The following is a 22,812-nucleotide window of genomic DNA, read 5'->3' on the forward strand; positions in this document are numbered from 1 at the left end:
CTTCCATTTCCACTGGCATTCAACCAGTGGTGGGGGGACCCTCTGCCACGTGGGGAATCCTTCAGGTAATCCCTGGCAGCTCCGGAGAGTGGGCCCTCCTATGAGGGTACTCCCTAGCCCAAGAAAGAACCCCGGCAGCAATGGCACTGCCTGCCCTCACCAACTTCTCCACCCCCATCGCCAGGGTCTGCCTGACTGGTCCCAGCGACAACAGACACCACTACCTGGTTGTGCAAGTGCACATCCATCGATGTGCTCTCCTCCTCCTGGTTGATCCCAGAAGTGGCCACCACTGCTGGTAGCGCTGCTGAGGCTGCTGACCCTCTGAATGGCCGACAGCTGCTGGGGGTGGGTAGCCTTCCTTAATAGGGATGGACACCTCAGTGGTAGTCAATTGAAACGTTGCCGCAGACATAATGCGGCCCTGGGTCCCGTCGGCTGCTAAAGCAGGGTCAGCCTCCTCTAACTAAATTCATCCCACTTTTCCTCCTTTTCCTAATTTATTGACACACTCTTCTCCTTCCTGTGCCTCTGTGGTGTACTGCCAATTTTAAAAAAAGTATATAGCCATATTTATATGGCTAGTCCAGTTCAGTTTCTGGTCAACGGTGATCCCCAGGATGTTGATAGTGGGGAATTCAGCAATGGTAATGCCATTGAACATCAAGGGGCGATGGTTAATTTTTCTCTTGTTGGAGACGGTCATTGCCTGGCACTTGTGTGGCGCGAATGTTACTCGCCACTTATCAGCTCAGGCCTGAATGTTGTCCAGGTCTTGCTGCAAGTGAAGCAGTCCATGACCACTACCATCTAGAAGGACAAGGGCGGCAGCTGCTTGGGAACACCACCACCTGGAAGCTCCTCTCCCAGTTGCGCACCATCCTGACTTGGAATTATATTGCCATTCCTTCACTGTCGCTGGGTCAAAATCCTGGAACTCCCTCCCTAGCAGCTCTGTGGGTGTACCTACACCACATGGACTGCAGTGGTTCAAGAAGGCAGCTCACCACCACCTTCTCAAGGGCAATTAGGGATGAGCAATAAATACTGGCCTAGCCAGTACATCCTTCGAATGAATTTAAAAAAAATAGCAGATTATACTCAAGAATTATTTTTGGTGAGTTCTGGAGGCATGGCACCCAGAAATTCTTGATGTTTTATTTTGTCCAGCATTTTAAAGTCAATGTTTTAAATATAGAGGTAACATTGCCATGTATATTGTTTTTGTTTCTGTTGTTAAACTGTGCATACTTCACAGTGCACAAAGTCACTACCCATTGAAACGCGCAGCAAAGGCTCCCCAATGATGCAGGGAGCTTGGAAGTCTGGAAGTGGAGAAGGGTTTTCACACAAATGGAGTGGGCAATGTTGTGAAAGTGAAAGTAAACAGTTTTAGTGATCTGTAGGAAATAAGAGTTTAAAGCATAGCTCTGGGTTTGCTGTTGACAAAGTTTTCTGCTAAAAATGTTGATACAAAAACATTACTGAAAATCTGTGCCAAAGTAAGGGTAACATGCAGTTCTCCTGTGGTATTGCTCATATATGAGGGTATACTGCTTTCTTCTCATTAGCTTTGATGGTACAAGGACTTGGGACACAGATTTAAGATTCTGGGCAAGAGATGCTGGGGGAATGTGAGCAATACATTGCAGAACCTACCCGGGAAGAGGCTATTTTAAATCTAGTAACGCCTAATGAGGTAGGATTAATAAGAAACCTTGTAGTTAAGGAACCTCTAGGGGGTAGAGATCACAACATGGTAGAATTTCAAATTCAGTTTAGGGTGAGCAACACAGGTCTCAAACCAGTGTCCTCAACTTAATTAAGGGCAATTGCAGAGGTATGAAGAAAAGAGTTGTCTAAAACTGGCTGGGAAAATAGACTAAGGGGAAGGTCAGTAGATAAGCAGTGGCAGACGTTTAAACAGATATTTCATAACGCTCAGCAAAAATTTATCCCGGTCAAAAAGGACTGGGTGAGAAGGATGAACTACCCGTGCTTAACAAAGGTGGTCAAGAAGAGTATCCAATCAAAAACTAAGGCATATAAAGCGACGAAAACTAGTGGTAGGCCAGAGGATTGGAAATCTTTTCAGAGCCAGCAGCGGATGACTAAAAAGCAAATAAAAGGGGAGAAAATTGATTATGAAAGTAAACTGGCAAGAAATATAAAAACAAACAGCAAGAGCTTCTACAGCTTTATAAAAAGAAAGAGAGTAACTAAAGTGAGAGTGGGACCGTTGGAGGATGCAACTGGAGAATTGATAACGGGGAACAGGGGAATGGCTTATAATTTAAACCAATATTTTGCATCGGTCTTCATGGTGGAGGACACTATAAACATTCCAAAGATATCAGATAAGCAAGGAGCTAATGGGAGGAAAGGTCTTGTAACAGTCTCTATCATGAGGGACAAAGTATTTGACAAACTAATGGGACTAAAGGGAGACAAGTCGCCAGGACCTGATGGCTTGCATTCAAGCGTTTTAAAGGAAGTGGCTGCAGAGATAATGGAGGCATTGATCAAAATATTCCAGAACTCACTGGATTCCGGGAGAGTCCCAGAGGATTGGAAAACTGCTAATGTGATGCCCCTGTTCAGGAAGAGAGGGAGACAAAAAGCAGGAAACTATAGGCCAGTCAGCCTAACATTTGTAGTTGGGAAAATGCTAAGAGTCCACTATTAAGGAAGAAATAGTAGGACGTTTAGAAAAGCTTAACGCAATCAAACTGAGTATATGTGGTTTTGTGAATGGGAAATAATATTTGACAAATTTGCTATAGTTCTATGAGGATATAAGAAGCAGAGTTGATAAAGGGGAACCAGTAGATGTAGTGTATTTGGATTTCCAGAAGGCATTCGATAAGGTGCCACATAAAAGGTTATTGCACAAGATAGGAGCTTACGGTATTGGAGGTAATGTATTAGCATGGACTGAGGATTCATTAACACACAGAAGACAGAGTCGCGATTAATGGGTCTTTTTCAGGTTGGAAAGACGTAACTAATGGAGTGCCACAAGGGTCAGTCCTAGGGCCTCAATTATTTACTATCTATATTAGTGATTTGCAGGAGGGGGCAGAGTGTAATATATCCAAATTTGTTGATGATACAAAAATAGGTGAGAGGGCATGTTATGATGAGGACATAAGGAATCTGCAAGGGGATATAGACAGGTTGAGTGAATGGGCAAAAGCTTGGCAGATGGAGTTTAATGTAGGAAAGTGTGAGGTCATGCACTTTGGTAAGAAAAAGCAAAAGGCAAACTATTATTTAAATGGAAAAGAGACTCCAAAAAAGTGCAGCACAGAGGGATCTGGATGTTTTTGTGCACGAAACACAAAAGGTTAGCATGCAGGTGCAGCAAGTAATTAAGAAGGCAAATGGAATTTTGGCCTGTATTGCTAGGGGGTTGGAGTTTAAAAATAGGGAAGTCTTGTTAAAACTGTACAGGGTGTTGGTGAAGCTGCACCTGGAGTACTATGTATAGTTTTGGTCCCTTTTTTTTAAGAAAGCATATACTGGTATTGGAGGCAGTTCAAATGAGATTCACTGGGCTGATTCCTGGGATGAAGGGGTTGATTTATCAAGAACGGCTAAACAGGTTAGGCCTTTATTCATTAGAGTTTAGAAGAATGAGGGGTGATCTTATTGAAATGGACAAGATTCTGAGGGGGCCTGACAGGTAGATGTTGAGAAGATGTTTCCACTAGTGGGGGAATATCGAACTCGGGGACATAGTTACAGAATAAGGGGACACTCATTGGAGACTGAGATGTGAAGGAATTTCTTCTCTCAGAGGGTAGTGAATGTCTGGAATTCTCTATCCCAGAGAGTTGTGGAGGCTAAATCACTGAAAGTATTTAAAGAGGAGGTAGATAAATTTTTGAAATATAGGGAGTTGAGGGTTATGAGGAGCTGGCACAAAAGAGGGGAAGATCACCCATGATCTTATTGAATGGCAGGGCAGGCTTGAGGGGCTGAATGGCCTACTCCTGTTCCTGTTTCTTATGTTCTTATGGTAATGACCTGGACTCTCTGCCCATGAGGATGGTGGAAGTTGAAACAATCAATGATTTCAAAAGGAAATTGGATGGGCACTTGAAGGAAATAAACTTGCAGAAGCAGAGACCAAGTGGGGGAAAGGGACTGACTGGATTGTTCCACGGGGAGCCAGCATGGACTCATAGGGCTGAAGGGCCTTTTTCTGTGCTGCAAATGACTATGACCCCAAAAACAATACAGCTTTTTATGCATATAAAGGATAACATCAGGATCACTGATTTACTGTGATGGAATACATCAAATTCCATTTTTCTTAAATATAATTTTGAGATTGTTAATGCCACTTTGGAGGTAGATCTCCTTAAATTTCATTATTCTGTGAAAACCTTTTAAATGAATGAAATTTATTTTACTTAGATTTATTCCTTTACCTGTATGTTTAATTTTGTTCCTATCCAATCTTAAAGTTAACATTAAACAGCCAAAAGGTATGCAAAATGTACCTATCTTCCTATGTTCCTATACTGGCTAGAGTTATAATTTTGGGGTTTTGCAGCACTAGGTAGGCAGAGTAGTGTTTGGCTGAACTGATTGGGGATTTTGGCAGTATCACAGGGTTTTCCGGTATTCAGCAGCATAGGGGGAGGTGGGGTTGTTTAGTTCAATATCACTATGAAGTAGGAACTTTGAATTTAGCAGAACCTGGAGATGGAGTTTGGGTTATGTCTCATTGTGGATTCCTGGCGTCGACCAGCATCGAGAAGAAGGACAGCTCATGAGCCTGACATTGGATATTGCTTGGGTTTCATAGGTCAATGATTGGAATGTTTACATTTTTTAACAAGACATTGGTAATAACCCGTTGATAATTAAAAGCTTTGTTAGTGTTCAAAATTAACAGATTTAATTTATTCTAAGATATAATAGAAAAAATCTGGGGGAAGAAATTTGTTTGCAGAGCACCACTTGCAGACTTAATTTGATTCCCCCAGGGCAGACAGTACCATGGCTGCTCCATACACAGCTTTTACAGCATTCTTCAATGATGAACAGTGTGCAGACTGTGCAGGTTGAAGCCCACGGCACTGCCAGCCCCGGGGAATCAACACAAGTCTGCAAGTGGCACTAAGAAAATTTCTTGCCCTAGAAGATTTCCTATTACATTATAGACTAACTTATCTCTCTTACCAGCGATGTTAAGATAATTGGTGTATAGTTTCTTGAACTTGTTCTATCTTCCTGGTTAGATATAGAAATAACATTAGCTGTCTATTTGTCCTCTGGCACTACTCCCTGCGAGAGTGATTTTTTAAATATATATGTAATAGAGCCTCTGCTATCTCTTCCTTAATTTCTTTTAATATGCTTGGATGCAATCCATCTGGACCAGAGGTTTTATCCTTTCTAACTTTGATTAATTTATATTTATATCCCCATTTCTATTTTAAATGTTTTTTTTTTATTTCTGCTCTAATATCATGTCCACCATGTTAGTCTCCCTGGGAATTGCCAAGAAGAAATAATTATTTAATATTTCTGCCATTTTGTTGTCATTATCTGAGAGTTCATCATGTATATCCCTTAATGCCTCTAGGCCTATCCTGCATTTCCTTTTGTTTTCTTACTAAAGGTTTCTCACCTGCATACAATACTACAAAAACTCCAAAAGTAGCCTTGCAGAATGAGATAAAAGCAGAACTTGTGTCCTAGCTACATAGTGTCATATTTGGATCAGTGATAATATCTCGTCTAAGTCAGAGATTTGGGATTGAATCTGCAGAACATGACCACATAACGTTAGCAGGCAATTCAGTGAAGCAGAGGTGCATTGTTGAAAGATGAGATGTTAGACCAAGTTGTGGTGGACAATACAATATTATTTGAAGAGGATCAGGGCATTTTCTCAGGGACTTCTCCAACACCTATCCCTCAATCAATACCATCAAAACAGATTTTCATTTATTTCATTGTTGTACGTGATGTATTTAAATTGATGTACTTAAATTGGCTGGTGTGCTTGCCCTCATAATAACAGCAATTCCATTTCAAAAGTAATTAATTGGCTATGAAGCACTTTGGAAGATCTTGACAACATGAAGGCATTCAATGAATGTATTCCATTATTACTTTTCAAAATGGTGATCTTGGAATACAAAAACATTTGGTCCACATGGACCATGGACTCCTTATATCCAACAACCCCTGTTGGAAAGTGCACATGGGTGGATGCCAGGTGAAAACACAATTTTATTCAGTTGCAATGTCCCCACAATTGAGTAGTCAACAGTCACTGTTTAAAATCAAACATGAAGAACAGTCCCTTGGATGAGGTTCTGAAGGCTGCCAGCATTTACCGAATAACTTGGAAGAGCCAACAGCTTCAAGGAGGCTTCAACAGTATCAAGAGAAAACTGGGCAAAAAAAAAGTCCTGCACTGGAATTAGGATTCAATCTTAAACAAATATTATATATTTCCCTCCTTTATCATCAGGTGAATTGGTAAAGATGTCTTTTGATAAATAACTTGTAATAATGTCCACTGCGGCCTTTTCAGATCGATAGTGGTTTAGCTCAGAATTTTGTTCATTCGGTCCTTCCATGTCCACCTGACTCCACATAAAATTTTAATAATAGTTTGTGATAGGTAATTCTGCATAACAGACCAAATTACCTGTCTGATTGGGTTGTCCTGTGTTAAACAGCAATTCATTATCAGTCACAATGCAGATTGCTCATCATTAAATTGTTTGTCTGCCTACCAGCTGATAAATTACTTGTAATATATGTAACAGGTAATATTTGTTAATCTATTCCAAATTTCAATCTATCATTCCCTTATTGAACAAAGGTGGCAAACAGCTGCTGACAGTTTTTGTCACAAGACATTTCAGAATGTGTAGCCAAAGCACTGCTCTGCTTCCACAGGAGACAGCATCATTCTCAAACATTTTTGGTCTGCAAAATTTCCTGCCTAATTTTGTTTTTAAAGATATCCTAGTGACATCTGTGATTTTCACAACATATTTGGTCAATTTTCTTTTTTTTAATTCACCTTTTGATTTATTTAGCTTTCTAGAAAATGCTTATGTACTCAGTCCCTTCACCCAGGCTTCTTATATTAATTGTTTCCTTTCCTGGCACGTACAATATACTCCCTAATACCCAAACATTTGTGTGGAGTGGGTGTACTTATGCACAAAACAAAAAAATGATCAAAATTCTTATTTGAGCTTCTTGATTATAGAAGGGTATTTTGTTACAATGCAAGCCAAGATGTAAATGATTTATGTTATTTGAACTAGATTACTGCACTTGAATTATTCAGGATTCATAAATTATGTTAATTCTAATGACATGTAAAAAATGATTTATGGAGCCAAGAAAATGCACTAATTAAAGGTTCTATTTGTTTATATGCACAGGGTCCTTTAATTAGAAAGGGATAAGTAAGAGATATGTTTCACTCTTGTTCATTTTACAAAAAAAATCCTAATTATACAGTGTTTAGTTTACAGCAGTATATTCATCATTCTATCAAAGATATGCAGTCACTCATAACACCAAATTTGTCCGATTGAATGTAGGTCCACTGTTATTAGCCAAGGGGACATGAGCAACATTGCAGATGTTTATAGAATAACAGTTGTTTTAAAATGAGTAACAAGAGTGTAATCCAATTGGAGTGTTCAAATGACATCACAACTCAGGAAAGCAGAAGACAAAGCATAATTAAACATTTGAAACAGAAGATTGCACTTTAACTTTGAACTAACTCCTTTGGAGTTCTTCGTTAGATGCTGCTGCAGAACCATTGCTGCAGGACGGCCAGAGAATCATTTTCAGTTAAAACAAGTTTCAGATCGTACAAGTGTTTCACTGGCTGAAAGATAAAATTCCAACTCTTGAAAGACTGCTACATGCTTATACAAGTTGAACCTGAGGGATATACTATGTCTAGTTTCCATTTCAAAAGTAGTAAGAACTTTGCTTTGCATGAGAACCCAAATGGAGCAGTTGGTAACAAATAAAGCGATGGCTAGCATGTTATAAGTTACACATAGGATAGCTTGGCAAACCAGCAAAAGCTGAATCAGCCTGACAACCTACAAAATAGTCCTGAATATAAGTGCATAGTTACATTTGAAGTGCAGGGGACACAGGCTTATTGTAACTTAAGGCACAAGGGAAAACAATATTCCAACATTTGTTTAGTGGAAATATCAGGAAATTTTTCAATCCATCATTTCCTGCTACATATTCTGTAAGATTGAGACTTTGTACCTGCAGCACACATCTAGAAAACTGGTTCTAAGCTGTCATTGCAATTCCTCACATGGCAAGTTCCCAAGTTCTGCAATATTGTTTATAGTACCAGGTAGAGCAAAGTACTTTCTCTTCAAGGAGATAGAAAAAAATTGTGGGGAGATTAGTCTGTATCAGTCTGCATGGGACTACTGGGAAAGCTGTAAGTAACTTCAGAAGCATGTTCAACAGACAATCAGTGGTAAAGAGAGGGAACTGAAAATGAATGTAGCTATCAACACTAAACTTTACCGAAAGTAATTTTTCCAATACTTTAACAGCAAGAGAAGAAACAAGGAACAGGGAAGAACTTCAAAGAATGCCAGCAGGGATCAGGCAGAGGATGAGTAGAGTTGGTTGAAGTACTCAGTAAATAAATCCTTAAAATATTCACTAAAGAAGGGTTGTGTTCTGCATGAATGGAATTAATATATGCAGTTTTATAGGCTTCAAACTCCAGAAGACAGAGCTTAAATGGCTCAATATTACCTATAAGAGAAGTTAGAGATACTCCTTTTTCAGAGTCATCAGAAACAGAAGAATTTCAATGGAGCAAGTGCAAGAAAATTGAAAAGATAAAAGTCAGAGATTGAAAACACCACAAGAATGAGGAAAGATTATTTTATATTTTAATGTGTTTGTTGTCTTTCCAATTTACACATTAAGTTATATAAGAATCTGGACAGGTGACCAACTCAATGGCCTCTGTGTATTGTGTTATATTACCAATTTCATAGACATGGTCAGGAACAACTCTTATTGTGTTTTCCCTTCCTGTAGCAAAAAAAAAAGCCAAGTCACTATTCAGTAACTTTGGAAGCCGGTCTGAGCTCTTGCCCAGCACTTCCAAATCTTCTGCATTTGAATTTCCTGGCTGATCCCAACAATCCCAATAAGGTATGTGCAGTGCCAGTATCTTAGCTGGTGGCTGCTACTGTCAGATCAAGTAACAGTGCTTCTTCATAAGTCTGATGTTGCTGTGGCCCTTCATGATGAGGTTGCATTGGCTGACCAGGCAGAAAGTCTTGGGGATTTTAAAGCAGAAATAGAGGAGAGGGTTGGGGTGGAAGGCAAGAGGTGCATGGTCATGTCATCTGCAGTTTTCACTTCATGCCAGATAGCAGGATGCGGGTGAAGTGAGATTTGAGATGGAGCATAAGGCAAGAGCATTGTCATACAGAATAATCTTTGATGTTGTTAGATGCAACAGCCTCAATCACAGCCAACCCCATAACGCAGTGTCTCCTCCAAAGGGGTCATGAGATACAAGCCTGCCTGTTCCCTGCTGATTCTCTGACACATTGTCCTGTAAGAAAGAGATGCAATTAGTTGTGCATCATGCCAGCCATGGACGCACCTGGGCCTCTGCTGACTGAGTAGCCAGTCAGCAGCGTGTTTTGCTGCAATTCTGCTGATGAACAGGCAGCATGAAGTTTGCATACCGCCTGCCTCAATGGGGACAGGCACAGGATAATTGCCATCCCTGATCCTGACACTGGGCCTAATCCAAATATTCCTTCTCCACGTTTTATTTGGGGAATTGATTGTTTTGAAAAATTACAAAATACAAAATGCCAGTTTTTTTTAAAAGAAATTTAAGCTGAAAGAATATTATTCAATCTATTGTTTCTATTCTTACTTCTTTGCTAACATCTTTCTCTCCTCCCTCACTCCAAAATTTAGAAGTTGATATGTTATTATTGGCAGACATGCTAGAAAATCCTTTTATGTTCTTTTTTGAAATGTGTTACAATACCTAAAATAATCTCCATGAAGGTGGTAAAGAGAATAAAATTAGAAGTGTCTCTGATGCATTAGTTTGCAATCAGGTAGTGATTAGTTCAGGGAGGACAGCAGACCATCAAGGAGAGAAAGTTGCTGGAGAGGGTGGTAAACATCAAGCTGGTGACAGGTAGACTCACTCACCAGCAAGTTAAGATCAACAGCAGTAAAAAAATAGTGCTGAGGTCAGAACAAAGGAATAATAAAAAAAAACAAGGTAAAAGCAGATTGCCAAAACATCAAATGCAAATAGACAGAAGTAAATTTTTGAATTATATTCAAAACTAGCAGAAACCCTAAAAAAACTTTTACGGTCAAATTAGCATCTTTATTGCAACAGCATTTTTTCAAATGCAGGATTTCTAGTTATTCTTTCACCAAAGACTTTAATAAAATCCAAACTTCTCACTCTGGGAGAAGCTGTCCATGTGTAAAATCAGACTTAGGAATTGAAATGCAAATGTTGTCAAGAGACTGGCCTTTTGACTTATGAAAGATTAATTGGGAACTATTTTCTCTTGAGTTGAAAAGACAGATTTACATCTGATGGGCTCAATATTATACGAGAAATAAATGCTATTTCCTTGAAATCTGCCAGTTATAATTTCAGCATCTATCATCAAAGAAAACAGCTTCCTAACTTCCTAAAGTTCTTGTTTGGGATTGAAGTTCTTTAGTATCATTATAACTGTTCCTTCCTTGAGTATAAGTTTGTGGAGCAACATGCTGATTGAAGCTAGACTGCGTAGAAACTCTGGCGGGGATAGACTGTTATCATCTTCGTTGTCCATAGAATCAATATGGGTGCATTCTTTTTTTCTTTATTCTTTTGGGATGGCCTTGATGCCTAATTGATTGGCTTGCCACACCATTTCACAGGGCAGTTATGAGTCAACCACATTGCTGTGGCTCTGCAGTCACGTGTAGGGCAGACCAGGTAAGGGTGACAGATTTCCTTCCCTAAAAGGCATTAGTGAACCAGATGGGTTCAACAATCAACAATGGTATCATGGGGCAGGATTTTTCCTATGGCAGGCAGGCTGGGCGGGAGCAGGTGCAGAGCCAATCGCCACCCGCAATTGGCTCCACACCATCATTTCACACGGGCAGGCCAATTAAGGCCCGCCCAGCATAATACGCAGCCGGTGGCACTCAGCACTATCTGTGTGAGCAGTGGGAGGAGGGAGAGCCGGGGCCAACGCTCTTTCGTGCATGCACGGGAAAGAGCGTTTCAATCTCCCTGAGGCAGTTCCGTGCCTCAGGGAGATTGAATCGATAATAGAATTATTAAATAAAAGGGAAAAAATTTATTTAAACATGTCGCCTCATGTGACTTTTTAAATTTATGAAAATTAAAAAATTTGTTTAATAAACGCTTTAGGAAACCTCATCCCGCTCATGGATGAGCTTTCCTAAAAAACGCGAAGGCCGCTTGGCCTCCTCGCCTGCCCGCCAACCTTAAGGTTGGATGGGCAACATTTAGAATAACTTTAAGTAGATCCTTAACGGCCTTAATAGGCCGTTTACATATCAGTGGGCATGCAGCCAGCTCCGGTGCGTGCGCCGAATGAAACATCGTTACTGAGCGTGCTGACGTCGGGACGCACACCCAACGTCATCGTGCATCATTTTACGCGTCGGTGTGTCGGTCCCACCCCCGCACACCGACTGGAAAATTCTGCCCATGGTCACCATTACTGAGACTAGCTTCAGTTCCAGGTTATTAATTGAATTTAAATTCCACCAGCTGCCATGGTGGGATTTGAACCCATGTCCCCTGGATCTCCACAGATACTACCAGACCTGCTGAGTTTTTCCAGCATTATCTGTTTTAATTTGGATTTCCAGCATCTGCAGTATTTTGCTTGTAAATGAAGTTAATCTGGGGCACTACTTTTGTGTATGCCAAGATAGCAGAACAAGATAACATATTAGCTAAAATTGGTGAAAGAATGTCAGGAACAGATATCAGGAGAACCTTTTGAACCAAAAGCTGCAGTCTTCTGGTTAACACAGTGGAAGCTAGATTACTTGATGGGGCTAGTAAAAATGTATTTTTAAATTCTGAATGTATGTGCTAAAATGGGTTAAATTTGCATAAAACTAGTAAAGAGCAGTACAGCCAGAGTCATGGAAATAAAGCTACCCAATGCCTGTAAAAGGTGAAATGTTTTGAAAGTCTAAAATATGGAACGCTTCACGAATTTGCGTGTCATCCTTGCGCAGGGGCCATGCTAATCTTCTCTGTATCGTTCCAATTTTAGTATATGTGCTGCCAAAGCGAGCACCCGATGCCTGTACTTGAACAGTCAATATTGTTTCAGCCGCAATGAGGAGGAGGATGACTACTTTCAAGAGAGAAATGGAAGAAATGCAAATGTACAAACTTCTCACAAACAGTAAACAGATATTGTGTACTTCATGTTGATTAGTAATCAAGAAAATCCAAGCATCGTCTTCAAAATTATTGTGGTCAACTTTAAAAGGGGATGAAATAGGTTTTCAGCAATTGTACAAATCAGGAAATGGCAATTTGGCAGGGCTTTTACAACCTGCCCGATTTTCTTTTGAAAAGGAAATTAGGATTGGTGTAAAATGTGTTACTGATTCACTGTCATCTCTTTTGCACTGGTGACGAAGATCAATTTCACCCCCTACGTTTCTCTAATGTGCTAACCGATGACAATAGTCCAATATCCAAAACTCAGTTCTTCAAGTAACTATGAAATCTGTCTATTTGGTATCATTCTTAATATTTCCAAGTAAATTATGTCAATATTAACCTGGTAAAATTGAGAACAAACTGGCTTATTTTGTTTCTGGTACTTTACTCATGGAGCGCACAATATGGTATTTGTTGGAGCAGCTTTATCACTCTGACATGAAGGAACTGTCAGTTTGAAGTAGAAATCATTTTTCAGGAGACGACATCCTGATGTGTCTAATGAAGCCTTTCTGCTGACGACTCATTTACTATAAATACCCAACAATAATCAGGTGAAGAGGGTTAATAAACGACTTAGATAATTAGTCCGGCACAAGCTGTGTGTATTAGTAAGAAAGCAAGAAGGGGGAAAAAAAAATCAGTAAATTCCGGGTGAGCACATCTTCATTTATGCTGCATTAATTTGCATTAGACTTCTTGAGGTTCAGTTTTGCTTCAAGTTTGTAATGTGTTTGAATTGCTATATAATAGGCTGAAAATTAGTGAACACACGCAGAGCAGCAGCCTGTGTGCCATTTGTTGCAAATACAAATTAATCTTCAGTTAGTTCTGTTTTAGAGAATAGATTTTTAAAATCTCCATCGTATTCTTACAAACCTTAACTAAGAAATCCACATATTTTGTAAAGTGTAAAGATGTAAAGACCTATATTTATAAATGTTTTCCAATGTTTAGACAGTACTGACTATATTCAAAACAATCTACAGAGATAGTTAAAAATCCTTGATTTTATAGAAATAATCATAATTTTTATAACCTTATGGTTGGTTAGTTGATGTAAACATGCCAATTGGGTCTAAATCACACCTACAAAGTTTGTGGACAATTGCATCTTAGCAATTAGGTCTACTCTCGATATTTCAAAGTTGTTCTATGCACTAGAGGATTTGAATTATCCAGCAATTGAAATTAAACAATATAAATAAAATAAAGTAAGGATTTATTGCATTAGAAATTTAAAGTATCAGATCATTTAAATGACAATTTTGAATTAAGGGGTAGACTGTGTGCTAGGTTATCCTCATTCATCAGCTGGAATTTGTCAGGTCTTATCTTGCCAATATCATCAGCCTTTTATTTGATTAGGTTTGTCTAATACGTCTATTCAATTCATTTGCAAGATATGTTTTTCTTTAAATATATGAAGCCTAACGTAGTCTGTCACAATGCTGAAACAAGTCATTAGTTTAAAAGGAATGCAAAGAGGTTTTTAATATATTGAGTTTAGATACAGTTGTCAACTAGAAAATAATTGCCAGAGTATCTGGCAATTTTCAAATTCAACACAAGATTCAACATAAGCTATCAAGTTTATATTTCAATCCCAAAATAGATCCAGTAAAGAAAATCCTTCACCTCATTTGATCTCATCCTAAACTACCAGCACTAACATCTTCCTATAAAGCAGCTAACACTTTTTAAAAAATGTCCTGCGACAGGATTGTCAATCCAGGTCAGCAAAATGGCATGATGCATTTTTTAAAATGTGAAGGGTCTAATTGGTCCAATTAGCAGGGCTGAGAGCAATCTGAAGGTGGGACCCAGTTACCGAGGGTCCTTTGAAAAGGTGAGCATCAGCCAACACCAGGCTTGCTGTTCATTGGAGATGATACAGCAAGGTGCTCAGAGGGCCAGCGTTGGCACAGGCAGGTGCCCAGGGGCAGCACCAAGATCCTTGGATGCTTCTCTTGAAGCCTTAACCAAGACAGTTGCTGATTAGTGAGATATTATCCCTGGAGTTCGGCAGAAGAAATCCACCCAGACACACCAACAGAGCCTGAATGGAGGAGGTGACAGAAGTTAGCAGTAGAAGGGTAACCAGAAGGACATGGGTCTAGTGTTGGAAAAGGTTCAATGAGCTAATAAAATCTGGAAAGGTGAGTGGCAGGCAACACCGGGGTGATAGACCCTTAACTCTGAACACAGAATCTGCTGAGTTTGTTTGCTTGCTGATGTATACATTGGGGAGAATTTTCTCCCCGTCGGGCGGGCTGGTCGGGATCAGGCGGGGAGCCGATCGCCGCCCGTGATCGGCTGCGCGCCGCCATTTTATGCGGGCAGGCCAATTAAGGCCCGTCCAGCGTGATTCGGGCCCTGTAGCACTCAGCGCTACCTGTACAGAGCTGCCTCAGGGAGATTATATTCAATTTGAAGCATCAAAATAAAAAAGTTAAAAATCATTTACACATGTGCCCTCGTGTGACAGCATCACATGAGCTGGGACATGTTTATCAAACGTTTAAAAAACATTTATTAATTTAATACACCCTTCATGAAACCTCATACCGCCCGTGGATGAGGTTTCATGAAAAATGCGAAGGCCGCCTGGGCTCTTCACTTGCCCACCAACCTTAAGATAGGATGGGCAGCCCTGACAATTAGGCTAATTAGTTTATTAATAGCCTTAACAGGCCTTTGACAGTTCAGCGGGCGCGCAGCCAACTCCTGTGCACGCCCGACGAACGAAAGATCTGAATGACGGGCAGTGATGTCGGGACGCACGCCCAATGTCATTTTATGAAAATTCTGGCCATTGTTCTCCCTAATATTGTCACAGCAAGTGGCCAGATGCAACACTGAGAAGTCACATATAGGGTGCCATTGAGAAGGGGGTATCACTGAGGAGCGCAAAATCTTATGTGAATATCATGCTCGAATAGGTAAGGGAGACCAAGCTACTCAGACATCATTTTCTCCTCATCCAGTAGGTAAAGAGAGTGCACAACTTTTGGGAAATGTCCCAGACAGGTGGTGCGTGGCAGATCTGACCCTGATAGAGGTGGCGGCGCTGGACATCATAAAGGTGCCATTACGGCAGGCCGTGGATGATGGAGAAATGGGAGGCCAAGATAAGCAGGATTATTTGATAGCTTTACCTTCAGGTGAAAGGCATTGAAGAAACTCTTGCCTAATGCTCACTGTGGCTCTACACTGTCATCTATCAGGTTCATTGTGCTGATGCTCCTGCTGAGTAGACCCAGTTCTCATCACCACATTGTGTTTTCCACAGAGCCTGCAGAGGAAGTGGGGCTGAGTGTCCCAGCACAATCATCGCTGGACTTCTCGGCAAGGGTAGACTCTACAGAGCCTGCACTGTCACATCATTTGCTCGCACACTCGGCGTAGGCACACTCACCTCAGCTGGGCTTTAATCAAGATCAGACCAGGGTGCAGTGGGTGAACAGGACATCACAAGTGAGCAGGAGGAGAGGGAGGTAAAGTCAGTCCCCCTCAGAGGACAGAAACAGCTATGCTCTGCAGGACAAAGACGCTGGGTCTCAGGTGTCACAAACATGGAGGGCTTTTCTGGAGCATCGTGGCAGATGAGTTCCTGATTGTCAGAGATCCCCAAGGCATTGCGGAGCTACAGGCAACCAATGAGGAGTCAATGCACATGTGCTTGTGTACCATTATGACTCAGTGCTTTGAGTACATCAGCTCCTCCATTGAGAAAGTGACCACACTCTTGGAGTACCATATGCAGCACCGCTCTTGAATGGATACAGGAGCAGTGCGCTAATGCGCACAGAAGGAGAGAGATTCTCTGTAGCATGGAATGCTCAGTGTCACTAATGGTGTTGTGATGCATAGAGTGGATGTCAGTTGTGTTCCCAGCCAGTGGCCTCATTCAGCATGCCAGAGAGCCATGAAAGGACTGAGGACGTCAAAGAGGCTGATGAGGCGGCCACCCCTCAGGGAATCTGGTGTCATCCCTTGCCTTCTCAGCCCCTCCCACTCATGAACCATCCATGCTGCCATGAAGCAGATGCAGCAGCCTGTGGAGGAACCCCCACAGGCACATTCAAAGTGAGGATGGAAGCCCCAGCACCTCAACCTGATGCAGGTATAATAGAGCAGGCTGCCTCCGCCTCATCTTCAGCTATAGGGGGAGCACCTCATGAAAGGGATGGGAATGCAAAGCACTGCAATGACAGTTGCACTTTTTGGATCACCTGAATTAATTTTGTCAATTTGTTTGTTCGTTTATTTTTTCTGTAATAATAATTGCTTATGTTCTCAATCAGGCTTGTATGTTATTAATACTTGATGTCAAAAGGGAAACAGATGTCAAGGTGAGGGGGGTAGTGGGGTGAGGGGTCCTGGATCTGACATGGTTCCATAGTCTGTGATGTGGAACAATGTTGGTGATGGAGACTCCATTCTCACTATTTTTGGATGACAATGTGATTCTTCCGATGTGTGTGCTTGCCATTTGATGCTTCTCTTTGCAGAAGGAGATTCACAGAGTCATTTGTCGTAACGGCTGAGAGGCATTCAAGGAAACCTGGTTGAATCAGTATGACCACGCAAGCTTGCCGATCACCGTGAGGTCTGGGACATCCTCGGTGGTCTTTCTCCAATACTTGAGCACCAAATGTTCTTCTGCAGTGCCCCCTTTATCCTCCTCTTCCTCCTCCTCCTCCTCTCTGTCATCCTTTGAGGAAGAGTGGCCTTCCAGGTCCTCCTTTTCATCCAGCTCCAGTCCTCTTTGTATCATCATGTTGTGCAGAGCGCATCAAATTACCACAATATGAAAAACCTTTTGACATCAAGTATTAATAACATACAAGCCTGACTGGCTTGGAGGGCACCACCCAAAAAGTCAAGGAAATGGAAGCACATCTTCCATATGCAAATGGTCTGCTCAATGCAGGTTTGTGTTAGTAGATGGTTCTGGTTGTAGCACCTCTCTCCACCCATTCTGGATACCAGATGGGCATCCGGAGCTATCTCTTTGGAGGATAACAGCCACCCATGGAATCTGGAGGTTGACCTAAAGAAGTGCAGCACCTGGGACTCTTGAAGGTTAAAGGAATTATGACAGCTACCTGGGAAGCAAGAGTAAACTGACAAGATTCTCTTCCTGTGATCAAAAGACCACCTGGACATTCAATGCATAAAAGCCTTTTCAGTTGAGGCTGATAACTACGTGGGTGTCATCGATGACTCCAGAGACATGCGGAAATCCTTCGATGGCAGCAAAGCCCAATGCCCTCTATGCCTGTGTTGGTCTGTCTCAAAATAGATGTAGTCCCCTGTCCTCCAGAATAGGGCTTACCTGCCTGATGGTGTGATGAGCTGCCAACTGTGAGATGCCATGCGGGGTGAGATGCAGCTGATGCGTGGAATGACCTAGATGCATAAAAATTCAGTGCCACGGTAATCTTGATGGCTGCAGGTAAAGGACTGCCATTGGTGCTGTGAGACATCAGGTCATTGTAGACGAGAGCAGGAATGTCCAAAACCAACTCCCTGTCTAGGCATAGTCCCCTACGTCACTGGAGTTACACTTGCAGGTAGATGACTCTTGGACGTTACTTCCGATGTCTTGAGTAGAGCCATCTTCCTCTTGCAGCCCCTCGCTGCGCGCCTCCGACCTCTGCCTGACCAGGAGGGTACGTTTGCTGAAGCTCCTCCTCGCTAGACTGTCTAATGTCAAAGTAATCTGCTTGAATTTCAACTTCCTCAACTGCCACCCATTCATTCACCAGGCTTCATCTACTGCCAGCAGCATCATGTCCCTCTTGGGAGTCCTACCTCTCTCTGCTCACACGTACAGCCTCTCAGCACCAGTGGTGGTAACTCGGTGGTTGAGCAGCTGAGCATTATTCTCCCCCTCTTAAGTGTGTTGACTAGTGCATCCATTAGATTTCACGCTCCCTGTTGTGTTCATGACAATTGCACCCTGTCGTGAACCAGACATTACATGTTCCTCGTGCCTTGTGATTGAAAATTGCACCTTCCAAACCCAAGATCTCTACGACCTGGATGGACAAGGGCAGCAGATGCATGGGAATACCACAACCTGCAAGTTCCCCTCCAAGTCACACACCAACCTGACTTGGAACTTTACCACCATTCCTTCACTGTCGCTGGGTCAAAATCCTGGAACTCCCTTCTTAACAGCACTGTGGGTGTTCCTAAAACACATGGACTGCAGCGGTGCAAGAAAGCAGCAGACTTCCACCTTCTCCAGGGTAATTAAGAATGGGCAATAAATGCTGGCCTAGCCAGCAACACCCACATCCCATGAACGAATATATAATTTTTAAAAATTAAAACTGCTCCCTTAAGGCCTCTTAGAGAGCACATCAGCGAGCTCAACATCCACTTTGTTGGAAGTGTGTGGGTTCCCATTTCCCACCATCCCTTTGAAAACTGTGTTGCATTCCAGAGGCTTTGAGATCCAGTGACACCTTTTGGGAATGCGATTCCCAATGCGTGCCCACATCTGTGTTTGCCCCCATCGGCAAGTGAAAATCCAGCCCCTGATCTCAACCACCCATCCTCAAATGAAGTTGTCTTCCCCACATTATGAGTAAGTTTGTAAAAGTAACAAGGGAAACAGCAAGTAATTTCTGGCTGTTTTTGTTGTGGATACTGTGACATTTACATTCTAAACTGTTCATCAGTACCCATGTACCCTCCTCTCCCCATCCTGAAATGTTCATCTGTTTTTCGTTTTTACCAGCATGGATTTTATTTAATGTAACAAACAAGAATCAATTTCAAACCCTTATTTTTGAAAATTTATTTTGATAGTATGTTAAGTTTTCCCCTGTAACTGCCCTTTCTCGCTAATCTTTCTTAAATTGCATACCTTCAACACTTTATACAGTCAATGATACTATCTAAAAGGTGGACTAGATATTCCCATGATTGCATGGTACTTGAAGGATAATGAAATTCAAAAAATGATAATTGCACCTAAAATTTAACAACCTACAATTCTTTATTCATTATTTTACATGTACCATGACCAATTCTGCTCAGTTAGACCTCTTAGGCAAAGAGGACTACTGCTTACTTCATGCTTAAAGCAGATGTAAGCATAGCTAATCTTTCTTTGCAAATACAAGCCAGTGGTTCATCAAAGCAGGATTATTCAGTGCATTTGCCTGTGCCACATGCTTTAAATATATCCAGTTAGCAGTAACTCCTAATGCTTCCAGAACAGGCTCGAGGGGCCGAATGGTCTGCTCCTAATTCAAACGTTCATGTAAAATCAAATAAGAATAAATTTCACTGAGGGAATTTAATGCAAGGGAATTAATAATGCTTGAGGGCCAATTTTCCAAAGCTTTGCTGTTGTCACAGATCCTCAGTAATAGCAGGTGCAGATCAACAAACTGGGAATGTGCAACCGATTTATGGTCCACCCAGTTTCCCCATATACTTTTTTAAATAAATGAGGCTACACTACAAGGATGCTTGAGCAGCTCCAGGCTCCATTCACTCTCAGCATTTACCTTGTCTGTAGAAAATGGGCATATTACTGGGCAATGTAACAATTGTGAAGAATAAGTTCCGATTACAAATAATCATTCATCAAAGTAAAAATTAGAAACCTGCAATCTCTCTTACTTAGGAACTTTCCACCTCCATAAGGGTAGTCTGGGACTGCTCATTGTAATATGACACAAACTTCCTCAAAGACATTCTGGCCTAGATAAGGAAGGACGTCAATGATGATGACCAATACATTTTCCTTATTCCTCATCCAATCACTCATTCAATTTTGTCAACCTTTACTTGATCCACACGTGTTCATAATCTAAGATGATTTATTTCTCTGCTTTGAGGAGGCAGTGGCACAGTGGTAATGTCACTGGACTAGTAATCTAGAAGCCCAGGCAATTGTTCTGGGTCATGGGTTCAAATCCCACTGCAGCTGGTGGAATTTAAATTCAATTAATAAAAACAATCTGGAATTAAAAGCTGGTCTCAATAATGGTGACCATGAAACCATGGGCAATTGTCATGAAAATCCATCTGGTTCACTGATGTTCTTTAGGAAAGGAAATCTGCCATAATTACCTGGTCTGGCCAACATGTGACTCAAACACACAGCATGGTTAAATGCCCTCTGACATGGCCCAGCAAGCCACTCAGTTGTATCACATTACTAAAAAGTCTAAAAGGAATGAAACTGGACAGACCACCCGGCATCCAAATAGGCACTGGAAATGACACTAGCACACAGAGCCCTATCAATCCTGCAAAGTCCTCCATACAGTATGAACATCTGAGAGCATAAACCACAATTTGGAGAGCTGGCTGACAAACTCATCAAGCAACAGCCTGACAGTCATACACACCAAATTATACTCTACAATGTCCAAGATCCATCATCACAATCCCAAGCTATGTCCTGTCCCACAAACAGGACAGAAGCACCAGAGGTGGTGGCAAAGTGGTATGCAGTTAGGAGGGAGTTTCCCTGGGAGCCCTCAACATTAACTCCAACCCTATGAAGTCTCATGGCATCAGGTCAAACATGGACAAGGAAACTTCCTGCTGATTATCACCTACTGCTCTCCCTCAGCTGATGGGTCAGTACTCCTCTATGTTGAACACCAATTGGAAGATGCACTGAGGGTGGCAAGGGCAAGGAATGCACTCTGGGGACTTCAATGTCCATCACCAAGAGTGGTTCGGTAGCACTACTACTGACCAAGTCCTAAAGGATATAGCTGCTAGACTAGGTCTGCAGCAGGTGATAAGGGAACAAACTTACTTTACATCATCCACACCAATCTACCTTTTTGAGATGCTTCTATCCATGGTATTGGTAGGAATGACCACTGCACAAGACTTTTGGAGACGCGGTCCCAAATTCACCATGAGGATACCCTCCATTTTGATGTGTGGCACTATGACAGGTGTTAAATGGGATAGATTTAGAACAGATCCAGAAACTCAAAACTGGACATCCATGAGGTGCTGTGGGCTATAAGTATCAACACAGTTGTATTCAACTGCAATCTGTAACATGGCCCAACATACCCCCGCATTCTACCATTACCATCAAGCCAGGGAATCAACCCTGGTTCAATGAGGAGTGCAGGAGGGCATGCCAGTAGCAGCACCATGCATGCTTAAAAATCAGGTGTCAACCTAGTGAAGCTATTGCACAAGCCTACTTGCATGCCAAACAGCAGTAACAATATGCAATAGCAGAGCTAAACAAACCCACAACCAAATGCTCAGATCTAAGCACATACTGCAGTCTGGCCGTATCCAGTTGTGAATGGTGGAGGACAATAAACAACTAACTGGTGGAGGAGGCTCCACAAATATCCTAATCCTCATGGCGGGGGAGCCCAGCACATCAGTGCAAAAGACAAAGCTGAAGCATTTACAACCATTTTCAGCCAGAAATGCTGAGTGGATGATCCATCTTGGCCTCCTCCAGAGATCCCCAGCATCACAGATGCCAGTCTTCAGCCAATTGGATTCACTCCACGTGATATCAAGAAATGGCTGAAGGCACTGAATACTGCAAAGACTATGGGCCCTGATAATATTCCAGCAATAGTGCTGAAGACTTGTGCTCCAGAACTAGCCAAGCTCCTCCAGTACAGCTACAGCACTGGCATCTACCCAGCAATGTGCAAAATTGCCCAGGTATGTACTGACAGCAAAAAGCAGCGAAGATCCAACCCGGCCAATTACCACCCTATCAGTCTACTCTCCATCATCAGCCAAGTGATGGAAGGTGGTTTTGACAGTGTTATCAAGCGGCACTTGCTTAGCAATAACCTGCTCAGCTTGGGTTCCACTCAGCTCCTGACCTGATTACAGCCTTGGTACAAACATAGACAAGAGAGTTGAACTCAAGAGGTGAGATGGAAGTGACTGTCCTTGACATTGTCTGGCACAAAGGAGTCCTTGCAAAACTGAAGTCAATGGGACTCAGGGAAAACATTCTGCTGGTTGGAATCATACATAGCACAAAAGAAGGCAGTTGTGGTTGTTGGAAGTCAATCATCTCAGTTCCAGGACATTGCTGTAGGAGTTCCTCAGGGTAGTGTCCTCGGCCCAAAAATCTTCAGCTGCATCACCAATGACCTTCCCTCCATCATAAGGTCAGAAATGGGGATGATCACTGAAGATTGCACAATCATCGCCATTTGCCACTCCTCAGGTACTGAAGCAGTCCATGTCCATGTGCAGCAAGCCCTGGACAACACTCAAGCTTGGGCTGATAAGTGGCA

The 22,812-nt window shown here is 41.9% G+C and overlaps 1 protein-coding gene and 1 non-coding gene across 4 annotated transcripts in view; both read right to left on the reverse strand.

Annotated features, from left to right (window-relative positions):
• Positions 1 to 22,812, reverse strand: part of LOC144696100 (protein prune homolog 2-like) — a 508,829-nt gene that overhangs the window by 221,776 nt on the left and 264,241 nt on the right. The gene's annotated exons all lie outside the window — the stretch shown is intronic.
• Positions 12,271 to 12,377, reverse strand: LOC144671910 (U6 spliceosomal RNA). Its single transcript, XR_013574041.1, has one exon. It is a non-coding gene; the product is annotated as a U6 spliceosomal RNA (small nuclear RNA).

The sequence above is a fragment of the Cetorhinus maximus genome, chromosome 2, assembly GCF_964194155.1.
Source record: "Cetorhinus maximus chromosome 2, sCetMax3.hap1.1, whole genome shotgun sequence".
Taxonomy (NCBI): domain Eukaryota; kingdom Metazoa; phylum Chordata; class Chondrichthyes; order Lamniformes; family Cetorhinidae; genus Cetorhinus; species Cetorhinus maximus.